The following is a 17438-nucleotide window of genomic DNA, read 5'->3' on the forward strand; positions in this document are numbered from 1 at the left end:
CTGGGCAGTGTGGGAAACCGGGCGGCAGAGACCACCTGCCCTTCTGAGCGTGGTCAGGTAGTTATAAGAATTGCTGTAGGAGCGTCCAGGAGGTGCAAGAAGTGGGGAAATGCCTCCCCTGCCTCCCTTGGCTTGGCCCAGCTCAGAAAATGTTGGTGTAGAGATGGTGAGGGGCTCTGGAGGGGCAGGGGAATGAAGGTCTATGCCCAGCTGGTAACCACTGCCTGCAGGCATGTAGGAGTGCTGCTGTGTCCCTTGGAGAGTGAAGCTGTGTCCCCCTCCTTCCCTCCCACCCCGTCAGGAGCTGCTTCCTTCACCTCCAGCTTCTGAAGGAGCAGGAGAGGGTTGTAATTCCCTCTTGCTTTTGGCCACAGGGTTTGTGCTATGCAAGAGATGTCCCAGGGAAAACTGTCAGCGCGTGGAGGTTGCTCTGACCTGGGGCTGAAACAGGGTGAGCAGCCTGAACGTCCCCTCACCCTGGGACTGCTCTGAGCCTACCCCATCCACAGAATCCCAGAATCGTAGGATTGGAAGGGCCCTCTGGAGATCATCCCGTCCAACCCCCTGCCAGAGCAGGGTCACCCACAGCAGGTGGCACAGGAACGCCTCCAGGCGGGTTTGGAATGTCTCCAGAGACGGAGACTCCCCCACCTCTCTGGGCAGCCTGTGCCAGGGCTCTGCCACCCTCACAGCAAAGAAGTTCCTCCTCATGTTGAGATGGAACTTCCCATGTTCAAGTTTGTGCCCGTTGCCCCTTGTCCTGTCAGTGGGCCCCACTGAGAAGAGCTTGGCCCCATCCTCCTGACACCCACCCCCTCACTCTGCTTTCCAAAACAAGAATGTTTAGCTTCTCTGAAGTGACAAAAAAACCCTACTCTCTCCATCCCAAGGGAAAGCAGGAGAGGCAGTTTAGATTTATGCTAAACAGCCAATTATCTATCACCCGGGCTTGAGCAAAGATAGAGCAGCAGCCCTGCCTGGGTGAGGCTCCAGAGGCAAACCGAGTGGGTGAGGAGTGGTGCCAACGTGCCTGAGAAAGGCTCACCTGGCTCCTGGCGTGGTCCAACGTGCCTTGGCCAGCACCGTCCTGCTGCATGGATGCTGCAATGTTACATTGCGCGTGCTCAGCATCCCTTCAGCCAGCTCTCGGCCGATGGGAGAGGGGGGAAAACATGTTGGGGCAGGGAATATATTAGGCATGGAAGGTCTTTTCCATCCCACCCTGCCAAAGCTATAGGGATTTTTGTGCTGCTGGGAATATTGGTATAGAATCACAGAATGGTCTGGGTTTGAAGGGACCTTAGAGACCACCCAGTGCCACCCCCTGCCCTGGGCAGGGACACCTCCCACCAGCCCAGGTTGCTCCAAGCCCCGGCCAACCTGGCCTTGAACCCCTCCAGGGATGGGGCAGCCACAGCTTCTCTGGGCAACCTGGGCCAGGGGCTCACCACCCTCACAGCCAAGAATTTCTGCCTCAGATCTCACCTAAATCTCCCCTCTCTCAGTTTAAACCTGTTCCCCCTCATCCCATGGCTCCCCTCCCTGCTCCAGAGTCCCTCCCCAGCTTTCCTGGAGCCCCTTTAGGGCCTGGAAGGGGCTGGAAGGTGTCCCCGGAGCCTTCTCTTCTCCAGGCTGACCCCCCCCCAACTCTCTCAGCCTGTCCTCATAGTTCTTCTCAGTCCAAGGTTGTTTTCATTCCTTAGCAATTTACTTGATGGAGTTCTGACAGTGTGTGTGATGGGCTGGTTGAATGAAGCATCCCCTGGTAACGCGGGACAGGCAGCACAATCCACCCCAAAGCCCCCCAAAAAGCCTTGGTGCCGGTTGTGCAACTCCAGTTTGATTTAAACAGGAATTGCAGAGCTGGAGAGCTGCCCTTCCTGGAACCCACCACCAAGCGTCCAAGTCCGGAGTCCTGGCAGTGCCGGCTGCGTGGTCACAACCAGGCACAAAACCTGGAGTAAGATCCATGACTTCATCACGCCATTTTTAACGCGAAAGTCCTTCCCAAGGCGAAAGTCCTTCCCAAGGCGAAAGTCCTTCCCGTGCAAACTGTTTTGGCTCTGCCTGCCGTGGGTGGTGGAGGACATGGCTGTGGTCCGGCTGGGCATGTCCCTGGCAGGCGTAACTCCGGCTCTGGATCCAGCTTCAGCACACGGCTCTGCTCTCGCCAGCTGACAGTAGTTCGAGCTCCACCTATTGTTACTCAGTCAGATGCGGCTGAAATTCAAATAGGAGTGAATATTTATGAAACTTCTCGTGTGTCTTAACCAGGAGCGCTGCGTAAATCTGTGTAAGTTGTTAGCCTTTCCCGATAACCCAGGGAAGATGGATGCTGCTAGAGAGGCACTGCTGAATTTTTGGGAAAGCTTTTGCTCTTGAGGCTGAACTCTCACTTGCAGCCCGTTGTTTTCCAGACCCACCAGGCACTTTATTCCCTTCCTGGATGCTGTTTGTGTCTGCTGGGCTGTCGCAGGTGGTGTCATCCCATTGCATTTTGGGGATAGTGCTCTTAGTTGAGCTACAAGCTCCTCCCTGGTCTGTAGCTCTCTCCATGCCCCAGCCCAGCTCTTGCTAAGCTCCTTCAGAAACCTCTCCCTGCCTTTTACGGTGGGAAGGATGTCCCACATGGGAAAACCTGTAAGCCTGAGCCAGCCTGGCTTCCAGGGTTGGCTCCCGTGGGGTTGGTGGGAGCCCCGAGACCTGGCGCGGAGCTGGGGGTGTGTTTCCCACCCCCCATCCCGAGCTCTCTTGTAACCTTCCTGGAGGGCAGACGTGCCAGGCAGGCAGGCAGCTCTCTGCCTGTCAGCTATGCAGCATCCCACAAGCATGTCGCTCCCCACTGAGAGCATTTAATTACCTTTAATTACCCCTGACTTGTTTTTAATTGTTCCCCAATAACATATCCTGATTAGGGAAGGAGGAGCGTATCCTCTTACAGCTGCAATGCCCTGAACTTTTCTCCCTTGACTTCAGAAGAGATTAATTTTTTCGTGCAAAATTATGTGGGTTTCCGTCTATCCTATCCAGCCAGCAGTTGCTGGGAGCATCTCCGGAATAACTGCTTGTTATTCCAGTTCATCGGCAAAAGAGAGACTGGGGAGAAGATAGAGATGGCCTGTCCGATAAGTCTGTTGGATGGGCTGTCCCCACCAGGCTGGGGACAGTACCGGGACTATAAGAGGATCTGACACTCCTTAGCCCCATCCTGCCCAGACCCCTCTGGGTCCTCACTCTGCAGGTCCCTCTGCCCTCCCAAGCACTCTTCTCTCTGCAGTTGTGGTTTTCCTCATTTCTTTCCATACCTTGACATAACAAGATGAAATTATACTGCATCAAATTTCAGCTGTCAAGAAGGGGAAGGAAAAAAAAAAAAAAAAAGAGGCAAAGTCTGTTGGACCATGGAATAGTCTTCCAGGGGAAACGGTGGGAGCTTTATTACTTCAGTCATTTACATCTGGGCTGGACAGAAATACTAGGAAAAGAGAAATACTGGGAGAAATGCTGTAAACAAGAGAGCACCAGGGGCATAAGGGATCTCTTGCACTGGAAGATGCCTGACCTTGACGTGCTGCTTCTATCTCCTGAGTTGTGAGGGCAGACTTACAAGTGGGAAATCCACTTCTAACGAGGGCCTATTCTGTAACGAGGAGGTGAGAGTTCTTAGATGCTCACGTACCATGGTGTTTAAAGAAAACCAAGCTGATTGGGTCTGTCAGCTTGCCTGCAAGTTAACTAGGCTTGGTAGGACTCAGCCTTTATTTTTATTGAAAATCAGCGGTTAGAAATTGAAGCCTGGTTTTGGTTGCTGACATTTATTGCTGCTATAATGTATAGTCGCTCTCAGCCTCTCTTCTCTTCAAGCCATGCAAACACGGCTTTTGCTTTGCTCCCTACGGAGCCTGTCCTTTGGATGGCAGGGGTGGATTTGGTGGAGGCTGGAGGGGTGCTGGTGTGGTACAGTGGGCATCCCATCCCATCACCATTTTCCCTGGGGAGCATTTTGCCGGGTGTCCCTCCCTTGGTGCGACCGTTGAGGCCAACCCAAGGACACAGCTTCTCTGTGGGGGCAAGGCTGACTGTTGTGTGTCAGCCTGGGGTGCACGGTCTGACCCCCAGGAACCGAGCTGGAGCCACTCCAGCGAGCTGAGCATCGCTGCTTGTGCCCTCCTCCCTCAACAGGTTGTCTTCTCGAAGGTGCGCGGTGGTATATGGATGAATGTCTCTTGCCCAGCTTACACTGCTGTCTCTCTGCAGTCCTTGACTTTTGTATCTCCTGGGAAGGAAACCCTTGGGGTGTGCTGGCATGCTCCCATCTCCTGATGCCTCATGGCATGAATCTCGGAGCTGGATCTGCAGGAGGCGCCAGGACCATTGCGACCAGGCTAGGGAGATGTTCTGCAGAGTCTAGGTAGTTACATCTCCTTAGGACACTGCTCTCCACAGTGTAGATATGGTCAGAAAGACCAAGACTCATAACTGTGTGTATGTGGACATCATGTGCTACACGATGTGCTACTCTTCTACTGTATTTTTTTCTCCTCTTCATGAAAGTTTGGTGACTCTGAGTCCATTGCTTGCAAGAGAGAAATGGCTTCCTCAGGCAGACCTTGCTTTGGACTAGCTGGCTCTCAGCTGTGCTGGACCCATTTCTGGGCTGGGTGCTTGACCCTGTGGACTTAGGCTTGTGAGATGAAGGTGGAGGATTGCATATAGAATCATAGAATGTGTTGGTTTAGAAGGGACCTCTAAAGGCCATCTCGTCCAACCCCCTGCAGTCAGCAGGGACATCTGTAACTAGAGCAGGTTGCTCAGAGCCTCATCCAGCCTGGCCTTGAATGTCTCCAGGGATGGGGCCTCCACCCCCTCTCTGGGCAACCTGGGCCAGTGTCTCACCACCCTCATGGTGATATATGGTTCAGCACAATGTAGTTAAGGATTTTTATGTGAAAAGGGCCAAAAGCAGGCCACTTGTGGGGTCGCATCTTTCCTTGGAGGAACATTTTGTATATTTTTTTTTGCTTGTCTTGGCTGTGAGATGGCTGCTAGCAAAAAAGTGGGTGCTGTGCAGGCAGGAGGCTTTTCTCCTCGTTGCTGGGATCAAGTGCGTGGTTCATGCAGGCAGGAGGGATCCACCAAGCGATGGAGGTGTTTGTGGCTTTTCCAGAAAAGTAAAGTCCGCTCCTTTGGGCTGCAGATGCGCAGTACAGGTTGGGCAGAGGATGCACACAGAAGGCAGAAAAGGGCTTGTGGCACACACACACACGCCCTGGTTGCAGCTCTTCTTTCTGTCCAGGCACGATTCAGCCCCAACCAAACACAGCTGCAGAGCAGGCCGGCAGATTTTGCTGCGGCGAAGTCCCCTACTGCACTCATAATCCTATTAGTTTCCCAGATTTAGTGTTTTGCATCTGGGTGTTTATCAGGATTTAACGGCTATTGACTCGTTAATATTTAAAGATCAGCACGTGTTGCCATTTCAGCAGTTTGCTCTCCGGAGTGGAGATGCCCTGGGACTTGCTGTTGTTTTGACTCCGGGACCTTAAAGTACTGAGGTGGCTCCCAAGACATCCAAGCAGCCAGACGTAGAGATCTGTGCGTCGCTGCTGGGCTTCATCCTGGCTCTGATCCCGGGGCTAGGGATGGATATGGGGGTCTTTAGGCTTATTCTGCCCCTCTGAGCATCTCCACATGTCCTTGGCCATGGCATTTGGAAGAAGCTTGTCTGTGTTCTCCAGGTTTACTATTGCTCTCCCTGTCTTCTCCGGACACATCTCCTCGGTGCTGCTGTTGCTGTAGGAGGGCTGCAGAGAAAAAGATTTCAGGCTTCGCTGCCTGCTGAGCTGGGATGCTTCGGAGGTGAGAGAGCAGGAAGAAATCCCTCCTTGCAAGATCGCAGAGTTTCCTGACCAAGAAAGTTCTGAATGAATCAATCGCCGGGTGTTTTTTTGGGGGTGCTGGTCTCACTCTCCTCTCCTGCACCTCCATCTCCTCCTGCGCGGCGTTGCTCCCAGTTGACACCAGTGCTCAGACCTCCCGCGCCTCCAGCATCGATCCTCAACACAAAACTGCTTCAACTGACGGGAAGGCACACGCCGATGGGAGAGACCCCCTGCCAGCCCACACCGGGCCAGCGCAGAGGCAGGGGAACAGGTATTTAGCAAAACCAGCGTGAAATCCGCTCACGGGAGGAGGGACTAGCGTTAACAGCGCCTGGAATCAATAGAAGCACCAACAGATCCATTTTTAACAAGCCGCTCAGAGAAGGTGAATGCAACATCCAGAGACTAATAAAGCAGGTAAGTGTGGTCTTCAGAGAGGTGACTGTGGAAGCTGCATTAACAAAAAAGCCGGTAAAGGCCAATTTGGGCAGGGCAGAGAGATTCCCAGCTGAACAAAGGTGGTGAAGAAGAGGTCAGCAAACTTTCCAGAGGTACCTAGGTTTAGGATTGGAAAAACCCCATCAATATTCTTAGGTAAAAACTTGTGAGCGCTTGAGAGCTATGAGGAATGGCTAAAACTTTTAGCAATTTAAAGGTGGTGGGAATTATGAGAGTACTTCTTATACCAGGGGTGAGTCACGTGTCTTTGTCCAGCTGGAGGAAGGCACGGAGAGGGTGGACGCTGGGACATCTGCTGATGCCTGTCACAAAATCACAAAATGGTCTGGGTTGGAAGGGACATTAAAGATCACCCAGTGCCAGCCCCTGCCCTGGGCAGGGACACCTCCCACCAGCCCAGGTTGCTCCAAGCCCCGGCCAACCTGGTCTTGAACCCCTCCAGGGATGGGGCAGCCACAGCTTCTCTGGGCAACCTGGGCCAGGGGCTCACCGCCCTCAGAGCGAAAAATTTCTTCAGGACGTGCCACGAGCCGAGAGCTGCTCAGAAGAGACATCCCACCCACCAGCCCTTCTCTAAGCTGCTGCCCACAGCATCAGCGTGTTGAGAAATGGCTCACCACCCTTACAGTAAAGAGTTTTTCCCTGACATCCAATCTAAATCTACCCTCTTTCAATTTGAGAAAGATTCTGTCCAGCAAGAACACGATATCCTGATACGGGTTGGTGTCCCCGAGGCAGGCTGCCTTGTCCCTAGGTGTTTTAGGGTGTTCTGGAGCTGCACCATTGCAACCAGACTCCTGCTCCTTGGGGCCAGCCCAACCTCAGTGCGCAGGAGACAATGTAGATGAGAGCAGAACACGGAGACAACAGCCAGGAGGCACAAACCTCTCTGAATAAATGGTTGTTGATTGGTGTGGTTTCAAGACAGCAAGGAAATGCTGCTGTCAGCTCCTTGCCCTTGAGAACCCTCTGTTATCTCCGTGTTTTTCATGTGTCGGTGTCATCAGGCTTGTAAGGGGGAGACAGAGCTGATTTGATTAAGAGGCAGCTCATCTCTTAGCCTGTTCTTGGCAGGCTTTGAAGAAATCAGGAGCTCCAATCAGGTTTATCTGTCAGTGTGAGCACAGAAAATGTTCTCCATCATAGGAGACTTCATTTGATCTTCCCACCTTTCCTCCTCTTCTTCCAGTTTCTTTTCCTTTCTTGATACTGAGTATCGGACTTTTCTTGGGACTGATATTTAACATGTCACTTACCCCCACCAAGGGAGAGTCAATTTTCCTTCCAACTCCCTTAAAAAGCTTGTAATAAAACCTGAGAAGGATGGACGATAGGGCTAGTTAGTAGCATTAAATTAATTAGATAAGGAAAGATGAGTCTAGGGGGTTTCTTAATGCAGTTTAGTTTTATGGATTGCTATTGCCAGGCTCTTCTCATTGATCAGAAAAGATGTCCTTCAACGTTTGCTCCAGGGGGACTGACACACCGGGCACTGCATTGCACTGAAGCTGGGATGCTCACGATGGGTGGCGATTTCTGGCACTGCTTGATAAACACACGAAGGAGCAGAGCTGGTGGATCTGTGAATGTTAAACAATCGCATCTGTTGTGTCTGAAGATGGTGAGTGGTTAAAATGAAATTCCTGCTACTGGAAGCCAAAATAGAGATATTCGTGGGTGTGAGAGGACCAGGCTTAGGAGAAAACAAGACAGCAGAAGAGAGTAGGTAACATCCCAGTGTATTGGATGAACCCTAAACCCATGAGTAAGATGATAACGTGTCCTGGAAAACTACCAGAAATGAGTTAAGCAAAAGAACAGCAGGACAAAGAAGGCATGACTTCAAGAGAGCTTTGCCAGGTCTGCGTATGAGAGTGGGATGCAGCAGATCCGCCAGCGCTACAGCCATTTACAGGGGCCGTGGGTGGATCCGGCCCATCAATGTCCTGGTGGCTCCAGTGGCTGCTTGAGCACCCCCCGCCTCCCTGGGAAAAGCCAAACTGCTGCATCGCACGTAAGCAGAAATCTGCGGATAATAAGGGCAAAATTGCTTCTGGGCGCGTTCTGCTGCTCTGACATTGAGCTGTGCCCTTACTCCTGCAGCAGCTCCGCGGGATGCTTCCCATTCACGCACCGAGGGGATGTGACCCCCCCCCGCCCAGCACCTTCCCGGCACCTTCCCTCAAGCGGATCCCCTGATCGCTCCCCCAGACCTGTTGCAGGCGATGGCGATCAGAGAGAGCGAGGCAGGAACTAGGACACCCCTCCCTTTCTTGAGCAGAGACAAAACCTTTTGTTCTGCGCCCGTTGTTACGGGAGATGAGAGGAGCTGGGAGACAAGCTCTTGTGCCGATTCCTGCTCTCAGAATAACTCCAGTGCTGGCCGCTTTCAGCTTGCAGAAATACACCCGGCTAAGGTGTCCCTCCACCCTCCTGTGCAAGCACACGGGTTGCCAAAGGGCCTCCTCCTACCTGCAAATGTTTTATAATTATTCAAGGTGTATATGCACGGGGCGGGGAGGGGGGGGCACGGTCTCCAGCAGACAAAACCTTGAACAGCCCGTTCACAAAATCCTGTCGCTCCGTTTTGTTGACTCAAGGCAGTCAAAGGAGGGATTCAGACCACTTGAGGAGTCTTGTGCTGGACCCCGGTGGAGATATTTCCGTATTGTAAAAAACCTGTTTGCTGGGAAGTCTTTCTCAGCAGCCCTGATGTAACGGCCAGGGGAGGACGAACATCTCCTTCAGCCTTTCTAACGGTGCCTCTAGGTCAGGGCAGAACCATGTTTGAGTTCAAGAGCTCCTGTCGTTCCTCTGCCCGTTGGGTTGTTCTATTGTTGAGGTTTCAGGCTTTCTTGTTCAGCTGCTTTAACCAAATTTGCTCAGAAAATTAGAAAATGGCTATGTATATATCCAACCCACCTCTCTTGTCAGTTCTTTAGTGCCAGAGATCAGAGGGATATTCAGGTAAGAGCATCTGGTAGTTATCCTCCGAGACATCTCGGTCCCACGGACGACCTTTAAAGAAACTGATTTTTGCTGCGGGGCAGAGGGTCAGCGGGGAATGCTGTTGTGTGGGGGTCAGAGCGAGGAACTGGGAGAGGAACCAGTGTCACAGAATCACAGAATGGTGGGGATGGGAAGGGCCCTCTGGAGATCATCCCGTCCAACCCCTGGCCAGAGCAGGGTCACCCACAGCAGGTGGCACAGGAACGCCTCCAGGCGGGTTTGGGATGTCTCCAGAGACGGAGACTCCCCCACCTCTCTGGGCAGCCTGTGCCAGGGCTCTGCCACCCTCAAAGTAAAGAGGTTCCTCCTCATGTTTAGGTGGAACTTCCTATGCTCAGGTATGTGCCCGTTGCCCCTTGTCCTGTCGCTGGGCACCACTGAGAAGAGCCTGGCCCCATCCTCCTGACACCCACCCTTTCAGTATTTATAAGTGTTGATGAGATCCCCCCTCGGTTGTCTTTTTTCCAGACTGAAGAGAGACCCAAATCCCTCAGCCTTTCTTCATCAGAGAGGTGTTCCAGTTTGGTTCCAGCATCACTTTGGTGTACCCTGCCAAGGCCGGAGGAGATGCTGCCCATCACAAACCGCCTGCCTGTTCTCTCCAGAAAGGTTGTGAAACTGGTGGGCACTTGTTTTAAGAGTGCGTGAGTGCCAAGGTACCATGTATTTCTGAGGAAATCACGTCTGACAGTTAACAGCTCTGGGGTACAATGCTTAGATGTTGTGGTCTTTTTGGGGTCTGCCACAGACCTGGACCCCAAAACCGGGGACTGAAGTCTTCCAATCGCATCCCCATTGTGCATGTGCCACGGGAGCTCCACCTGCTCGTGCCCAAACCTCGTTGGGGTAACCTGGCAGGAAAGGAAGGAGCAGGAATCTCATCAGCTTTATTATTTTGTATTCAGAGCACCTGGGAGTTACAGATGTCTAAAGCCAGCAGGAGTCCTGAGCTCGCCCAGCCGCTGGTGTCCGGGGTTTTCTGGCAGTTTGGCAGATGGGGGAGGTCAGTGTGTTAGGCCAGAGCTGTCCCCGAGACAGCGACCGCCTGCACGTGCGACTTCTGTAGGGGTTTTGTCTGGATGAAACTTCAGGGACACACAGCTTCTGCTCACAGCAATAGATGCAGCCACAGGTGTGTTCGGTCCAGGGCAACAAAAGCTTGTTCAAGCCCTTCTTTTGGCTTTTTTTGGGTTATCTTGTACAGGGCGGGCCCAAGAAGTCCCATGTCTCCCTGTGGCCCTGCTGCACCATGTGGTGGATGGGGACAGGGACTGACTGCTCTTTCAGGCTCCCGGGAGTGGCTGGGAAGTCAATTGCGGCTCTTGAGTGGAGGAAACCAGGGAAAATAATTTGAAATATCCTTGTGCCACATATGCTTTATTTTGAGGAGCAGGCAATAACCCTGCATCCCCAAGTGAAATATTGAATTTTAAGGGAGATGCAAACAAGTACAAATGAAAAATGTCTCTGATCATAAAGAAAGCATTTGCTAAAATTAAAATGGAATGCATTACTGTCCAGGCTGGAGACAGAAATGTCAGCAGAGCTATGAAAGGGGAGGCTGACTACTTAGGTGACCAGATACATTTATTGTTTTCTTTCCATTAACGCCAGTGGCAGTATTAGAGAAAAAAAAAAATCCAATTGCCTGACAACACTTTAGAAGTGAATTAAGTCCAGTCCTTGCAGAGATCTCCTTAGCTTCTGTCTCAGCAGGAATGGAGACTTGAATGGACTCGCATCCAGAGGGACAGGGGTGGGGAGAGAGGAATTAATTTTCCTGAGCATGAATAATATAGATAATGTCACAATAATCATTAAAGGACAAGTGAAATCGGTCTGGCCCTTGAAGCAATCAATATGGCCCATTATCTAGTTGAATTGGCATTTGATGGGAATGGCTCATTATTGCATTGGATGTGTCTGTGTTTCACATCATCAACTAATTCAGAGCCAGAGGTGTATTAATATCAGGCCACGTGTGTTTCCAGGGAGTTTGTGGCAGGTTTGTGTTTAGGAAAGTGTTTATATGGCTGATGTGAAGGCGCGTGTGCTTTTGAGCATCCTGTAGGATCCGTTTGAACGCCTCTGTCTGCACCGGTGGAGGCTCCGACCAAACCGACCTCATCCAGAGCCCATTGAAGTTAATGAAAAGCATCCGATGACTCTAGTGGGCTTTGGGCCAGGGCTGATGTGTAGACAAACACACTGCTCAGTGATACAAGCACCATCTGTAGGTATGTAAATGCTCGATGCGCTGTCGCTGGCCGGGGCAGACGCTCTTGTGAAAGTTCAGGCCCAGCCAGATTGCAGAAAACTTGTTCTGGGGGAATTGCCAGCCTTGTTTTATGCTGCCGGAGGGCTGGGCTGTGGGGCAGAGTGTGGAGAAGGCTCTGAAGATGTGGTATTTCCCGCAGGGATCATTCGGGCGCGGGTCCTGCAGCTCTCCGTCACGCTATTTCTGGGAGACTGAAAAAGTGACAACATGAATTTGTTCTTGTACAAGCTCCATGACAGATTTCCATGTTGTGGCACCCAAGGCTGGAGCCGTAAGCCCTGGAAAGCCCATCTCCCAGGTGGTTTACCTGAATAAGGACTTGCATCCTTTTGCAGAACCCTCGTGTCCTCTCTCTTCCAGCGGGATCCCACAGCCAAGAGCCGCAGAAGGACTCGGGGATGACAAACGAGATGCTGAAACATCTGGCCTTGCGGGTAAACGCTGTTCCCTGGTGAAAGCACCCTATGTCGTGGTGCGTGTCTCCCATCTGTGGGATGCAGTAACTGCTGTCCTGCCTCACCGCGGCGGAGAGCTGTCATTTGCTGAGCACTGAAGGAGCTCAGCACCAGCAGCAACGCCGCCTGAGGTTGCCGCTCTCTTTGGAGGCACCAAACTTCCCCTCAATTGCAGATCTGGATTTCAAGTGCCTTGTTGTTCGGAGACAGGCTGTGGATCGCCCTTTGCCGTGGTCAGATGTGCCGTGGTGAATGTGTTTGCAGGAAGCTATCGCCTCCCCCTGCCCGTTCTGCTGCTTGGGCGGAGTGTCCTGCCCCAGCACGGCTGGGGCTCGGTGGCTTTGGGATGAAGGGCTGGAGGGCTTAGTCCTGGCGCGGGTGGAGATCGGTTGCAGCAGCAAAGCTTAAGCACAGCCTCGGTCAGAAAGGCAGGAGGGAGCAGCTCGGATGGGACTTTCTCAGCCTCTCGAGGAGCTGGATTTGTGACAGAGCCCTGACCATCACCCCGGCATGGCACTCCTCTGTCGGTCATGAGACAGTTAATTTCCATTTCTCTCCAAGCAGGAGAAAGCACAGAGGTGAAAAAAAAATCTCAGTGATTTCAGTCAATTAAACTAAAGCCTACTGGGTCTGTTGCTTTTGGATTTTTTTTTTTATTTATTTTATATTTTTGTAAATGAGTCTTCCAGGGTCTTGGAGCACTTACCATGGGGAGTGACAATCACAATCCGCTGCCTCGCCTCTCCCCATGCTGCCTCTCCACAGGAGCTCAAGAAATCTTAACATCCCATCAAAAGCTAATTACATTCTGACACACCAATTGGAGGCATCGAGAGATGGGGGGAGAGAGCAGCTTGCATAATGGTTTTAAAATTGCATGGAGCATGCTGAATATTTGGTGCTAGGAAGAGCCAATAGTTCAGAGCAGCAGAGGGAGAAGGGAAGGAGTTACAATGGGACTTGTACTTGAAACCCACGCCAGGCTGTAGGTGCAAGACCTGATCCTAGACCTTGTGTTCGCTTTCAATCACTGCAGCTCTCTTTTGAAGGGAAAGATGCCCCCAGTCTTTTCCCTCTTGGGTCTCTTTCTACTCATGGGATGGTGGCATCGCTAGAGCAAAGGGGGTGGTTGCCACCTCCTTGTCCTCTGGGAACCCTCTCCAGGTCATAGAATCACAGAGTGCGTTGGGTTGGAAGGGCCCTCTAAAGGCCATCTCGTCCAACCCCCTGCAGTCAGCAGGGACATCTGTAACTAGAGCAGGTTGCTCAGAGCCTCATCCAGCCTGGCCTTGAATGTCTCCAGGGATGGAGCCTCCACCACGTCTCTGGGCAACCTGTTCCAGGTGCCAATAAACAGAGACGAGCCCTGTCCTGCCTGCAACCCCAGAAGGGAGAGAGGGGAGAGCTGTGAGGATGCTGAGATGAGGAGTCCGAGAGTAACCGGGCAGAAGGATCCACCCAGGGCTGTTCACTGCAGCCCTGCACAAGGGTAAGTGCTGGAAGAGACTCTTTGGGAAGTGCCCCTACCTAGTCATCCCCTTCTTGTGTCCTTCCCAAGGCATTTGCTGGTGGCCGCTCCTCAGGGCAGAACACTGGTTGAGATGAAGTGGGTGGACTTGAGACTGGAGTTATGGTAGTGAGACAGACGACAATTGAATTACTTTGGATTTTTCTGGCCTTTTTCTGGCCTGCAGCGCTATGACCCCGGTTTGTTTCAGCCCCCAGCCTTCCCCCTCTTGGGTCTCTTTCTACTCATGGGATGGCGGCATCGCTAGAGCGAAGGGGGTGGTTGTCACCTCCTTGTCCTCTGGGAACATGCTGAGACGTGACAGACTCCCACCGGCTGGAGACTTTGCACGTCAGCAGCTCTCCAGAGTCCCTGGGAAAGTGAGTCTTACCAAGGAAGCCTCTGAAAGAAATTATTTGGCTCCTCGTCCTCAAACTAGTGGAGAATCCTCACTTTTGGCTCTCGAGGACCCGTGTTGCAGCCATGGATGCCCACCATGCTATGGGAGAGCGGTGGTGCGTGTCCCAGCAGAGTGAGCTGTGGGGTGCAGCCTTCACCCCCACCCAACCTGGAGAAGGTGCTGTTTTCCCAATCAAGACGACCAGCTGCCCTAGTACCAATGTAATTCTTTCTTAATGTTATTGGCCGGGCTCAGGAGCATGGCAGGAGGGCTGTGGCTGACCAGGCAGCAAATTAACTGGAATCTCATTATCTAATAATTTATACGATGCTTATGTATCTTGGCAAGACACCTTCATTAATAGAAGATGCCCTCTGTCCACTGACTATTTACATTACTGGTTTCCCAGGGGCCCCACACGATGCTTCCCTTTTTAGTGACCTTCATAAAAGAGAGAACAAAATTCCTCGTTTCCCTTGATTTTTGTAATGAGTTTTGTTCCCTTCTGCTTTGCAAGGATTTGTTCCTCTGGATTTAAGACACTGCAGGCTTAAATTTCCCCCTGTACTGGTGTAAATCAGGATTCACTCCCCAGGTGTGACTTGTGACAAAAGCTGCTGGGCGGCCCAAGAAAGATGCTCATGTGGCCTTGGTCTCTTGGGTTTGGTGGCCCCAGACTGCAGGACAAGAGCATGGTGTTGGTGGGTAAGTGCCAGCACGCACATGTGAATGCCGACCGGGAGCCATGGCCAACACCTCGGCTTCTTGTGTAGAAGCTCTCAGAGATGCTGCCGGGTCCCCAGACTACAGGCATGGCACCACCACCACTTTGCCACCTCTCCCCCATTCCACCATAGGGCTTCACTTAGGGCAGTGCAAGGCATAGCAGGATGTCACCTGCCGTGCCCTGTGAGGAGGGTGGCATGTGGGAGGCTCCATGTGGCCACAAAGGCATCCTCACGTGGCTTTAGCATGTTGTCCCACTCTGCTGAGCACCTCCGGTGCTCTGCTTTAGCTGTCAGCCAGCCTGCTGGACCCTCTTGCAGTTATATTTGTCCTCCTGTGGGGACAGTGGCAGTAGCAGAGAGACCTGCTGGCTCCTCAGGATGCTTGAGACTAAGCTTCTTTGAGGTTTTTCCTAGCTGAAGAAAACAAAGGCTCATTAAATCCATCTCCAAGCTCCGGTGACGCCGAGAGGTGACATCAATGATGTGACTCACAAACCGCCAGCTGAAAAGCAGCATCCGGGAGGGCAGGTTGGTGCTTTGCGCTGCCGGGAGGGGAGGGGGGGGAGGGGGCACCCTGCAGCCCTTGCGTGGGTGTCTGGAGACGGCGGCTGTGCCAGGCGTGCAGACACCGATCCCCTTATCCCCCCCTCCTTGGTGTCCTGCTCCCACCTGGGGCAAAGCTCTGCTTGTAGGTGCAGGAGCTGGTGGGGGCCCACCTGGAGCCTCCCGCCTGTCTGGCCACCGTCGTTCCACTGCGCTGTGCCCACAGAGAGCCTGGGTCTATCTCCAGCTGCCAAAACTCCCCAGACCCGCTGCCACCCCTCCTCCTGCGCGCAGCGGGCATGGCACTGCCCGCTCTGGGCATTGGCAACGGCTCCTTCTCTTACCCGAGGGAAACGGCCAGCCCAGCCTGGAGAGAGAGCTTCCTGGCAAAGAAAGTTTGCAGATTTACAGCCCTTATGGCATGGATCATACCTCGTGCACCCATGGACAGGATGACCCAAGCCCCATCGTCCCGGGGAGCCCCATGCTGCCTGGTGGCTGTTGCCTCCACAGTGGGTCACTACTCGCAGGCAGGGGCTAAACTTGGTGGTTTCCCTGCTGCGCATCGGACGGGGGCACCAGTTGTGCCCAAGCTTGGGTGGGAATTAATTGGCTGTCACTAGTGAAGGGCAAAGCCTCGGCGGAGTGACAGGCAGGGACGAGCTGTGCCCCTTCCCATCCTCCCCCTCTGATTGATTTGCAGAGCAGTATCAGCGAGTCGAGTATCTCCATTTCCTAGTGCTTGAGGGCTGCAATGAAAGCCTCTCCTGGAGAGATAAGGGTGCTCCAGAGCACCACAGCATCAGCGGTGCCAACTGGCGCACGGCATGGCAATGAGGGCTGGAGAGCCAGCCCAGCCGCCGCAGCCGGAGAACGCCGTGGCTTCTCCTCGCTGCCGAGCCTCTTCTCGCCCCGCGCCGCCAGAAGGACCCTCCTGGTCCCAGGAGAACCACGTCTTTGAGGGATGAGGCGTCTCGCCCCCGTTGCACAACAGGATGCGTCTCCCTGCTTCGAGCACGTCCTTTTCTTCTGTTTAATTAAAGCCGAGAGGAGCGAGGGTGTAAGATGAAGAGGGGGAAGCAGCAAAGTTTGACTCATGGTCTCTGTTTTCAGAGGACGGTGGGGGAGAGTCGGGGCTGGGAAGGTTATAGTCCAGGTCCTGTCTGATCTCCCTTGCTGTTATAGCCTCTTTGAAGGATACAATACCCTTTAGAGCTTGTATCTAAAGACTCTGCGATGGCGGATTGTGTTACCGGGGCACTGCCTGTGCCAGCGCCGCTGCTTCAGCCCAGGGCTCGGGGAAATGCCCAGATGGAGCTATTCTGCCCCGTGCCCCGGGGGAGCCCAGCACTGGTGCCTGGCTGGTGTTTGCTGGGTAAATAAAATGTAAATTATGGCTTAACTTGGCCTTTTGGAGTAGTATGAACTGCACCCAAAGGAGGATAGGGACTTTCTCCTGGGTCAGTAATAATTAGGATCTGTATTTATTAGTCTCTCGCCCTCAGTGGGTCACTGGCTCTGTTTTGGTGCTCTCTTTGCTCTTCTGCAGCACCAGTCGCTTTTAATTCTGTGACACCAACAAAAGGAGAGGATTAAACCAAAGCTGAAACACAGCAAAGCATAAACCTACAGTTTTCCAGAGCAGCAGGAGAACCTGGGATGGACCTAATCAAGGGCCCTTTGATGTCTCTGAAAGGACCCTTGTGGGCATCTGGCTGCCCCGGGTCCCAGCCTGGGTCCCCCCTAATAAAGCCCTTTCTGCCCCCGCTGTTCTCTGCCAGGCAGTGGGAGCTGGTGGGTGCTTCCCAGGCACAGGGTGGGGGAGTTTGTTTGGTCCTACTCTCGCAGGATGCTCATCTGCATCCTCTTCTATCCCCTTGTAGGTAGAGGGACTCCCGTAGAGTGGATGAGAAGACAAACGCTGACTCTCTAACCTTAAACAAGTGGAGACAGACTGGAAAGGGGCTAAAGAAATGGATAGAAGAGCAGCACGTAGTGGGAAGGATGGATGGGTGGTTGGGGTTGGGTGGTGGGAACAATGGCCAGGAATGTGTGGGGATGGATGGATGGATGGATGGATGGATGGGGAGGAGATGGTGGTGGTACCAGGTCTCTGGTCTTGGCTCTGGGGAATGACTCCTCCGTGATCCCTGAGGCAATGATGGGTGGTCTCTAGT

Source organism: Chroicocephalus ridibundus, chromosome 19 (assembly GCF_963924245.1).
Source record: "Chroicocephalus ridibundus chromosome 19, bChrRid1.1, whole genome shotgun sequence".
Lineage (NCBI taxonomy): Eukaryota > Metazoa > Chordata > Aves > Charadriiformes > Laridae > Chroicocephalus > Chroicocephalus ridibundus.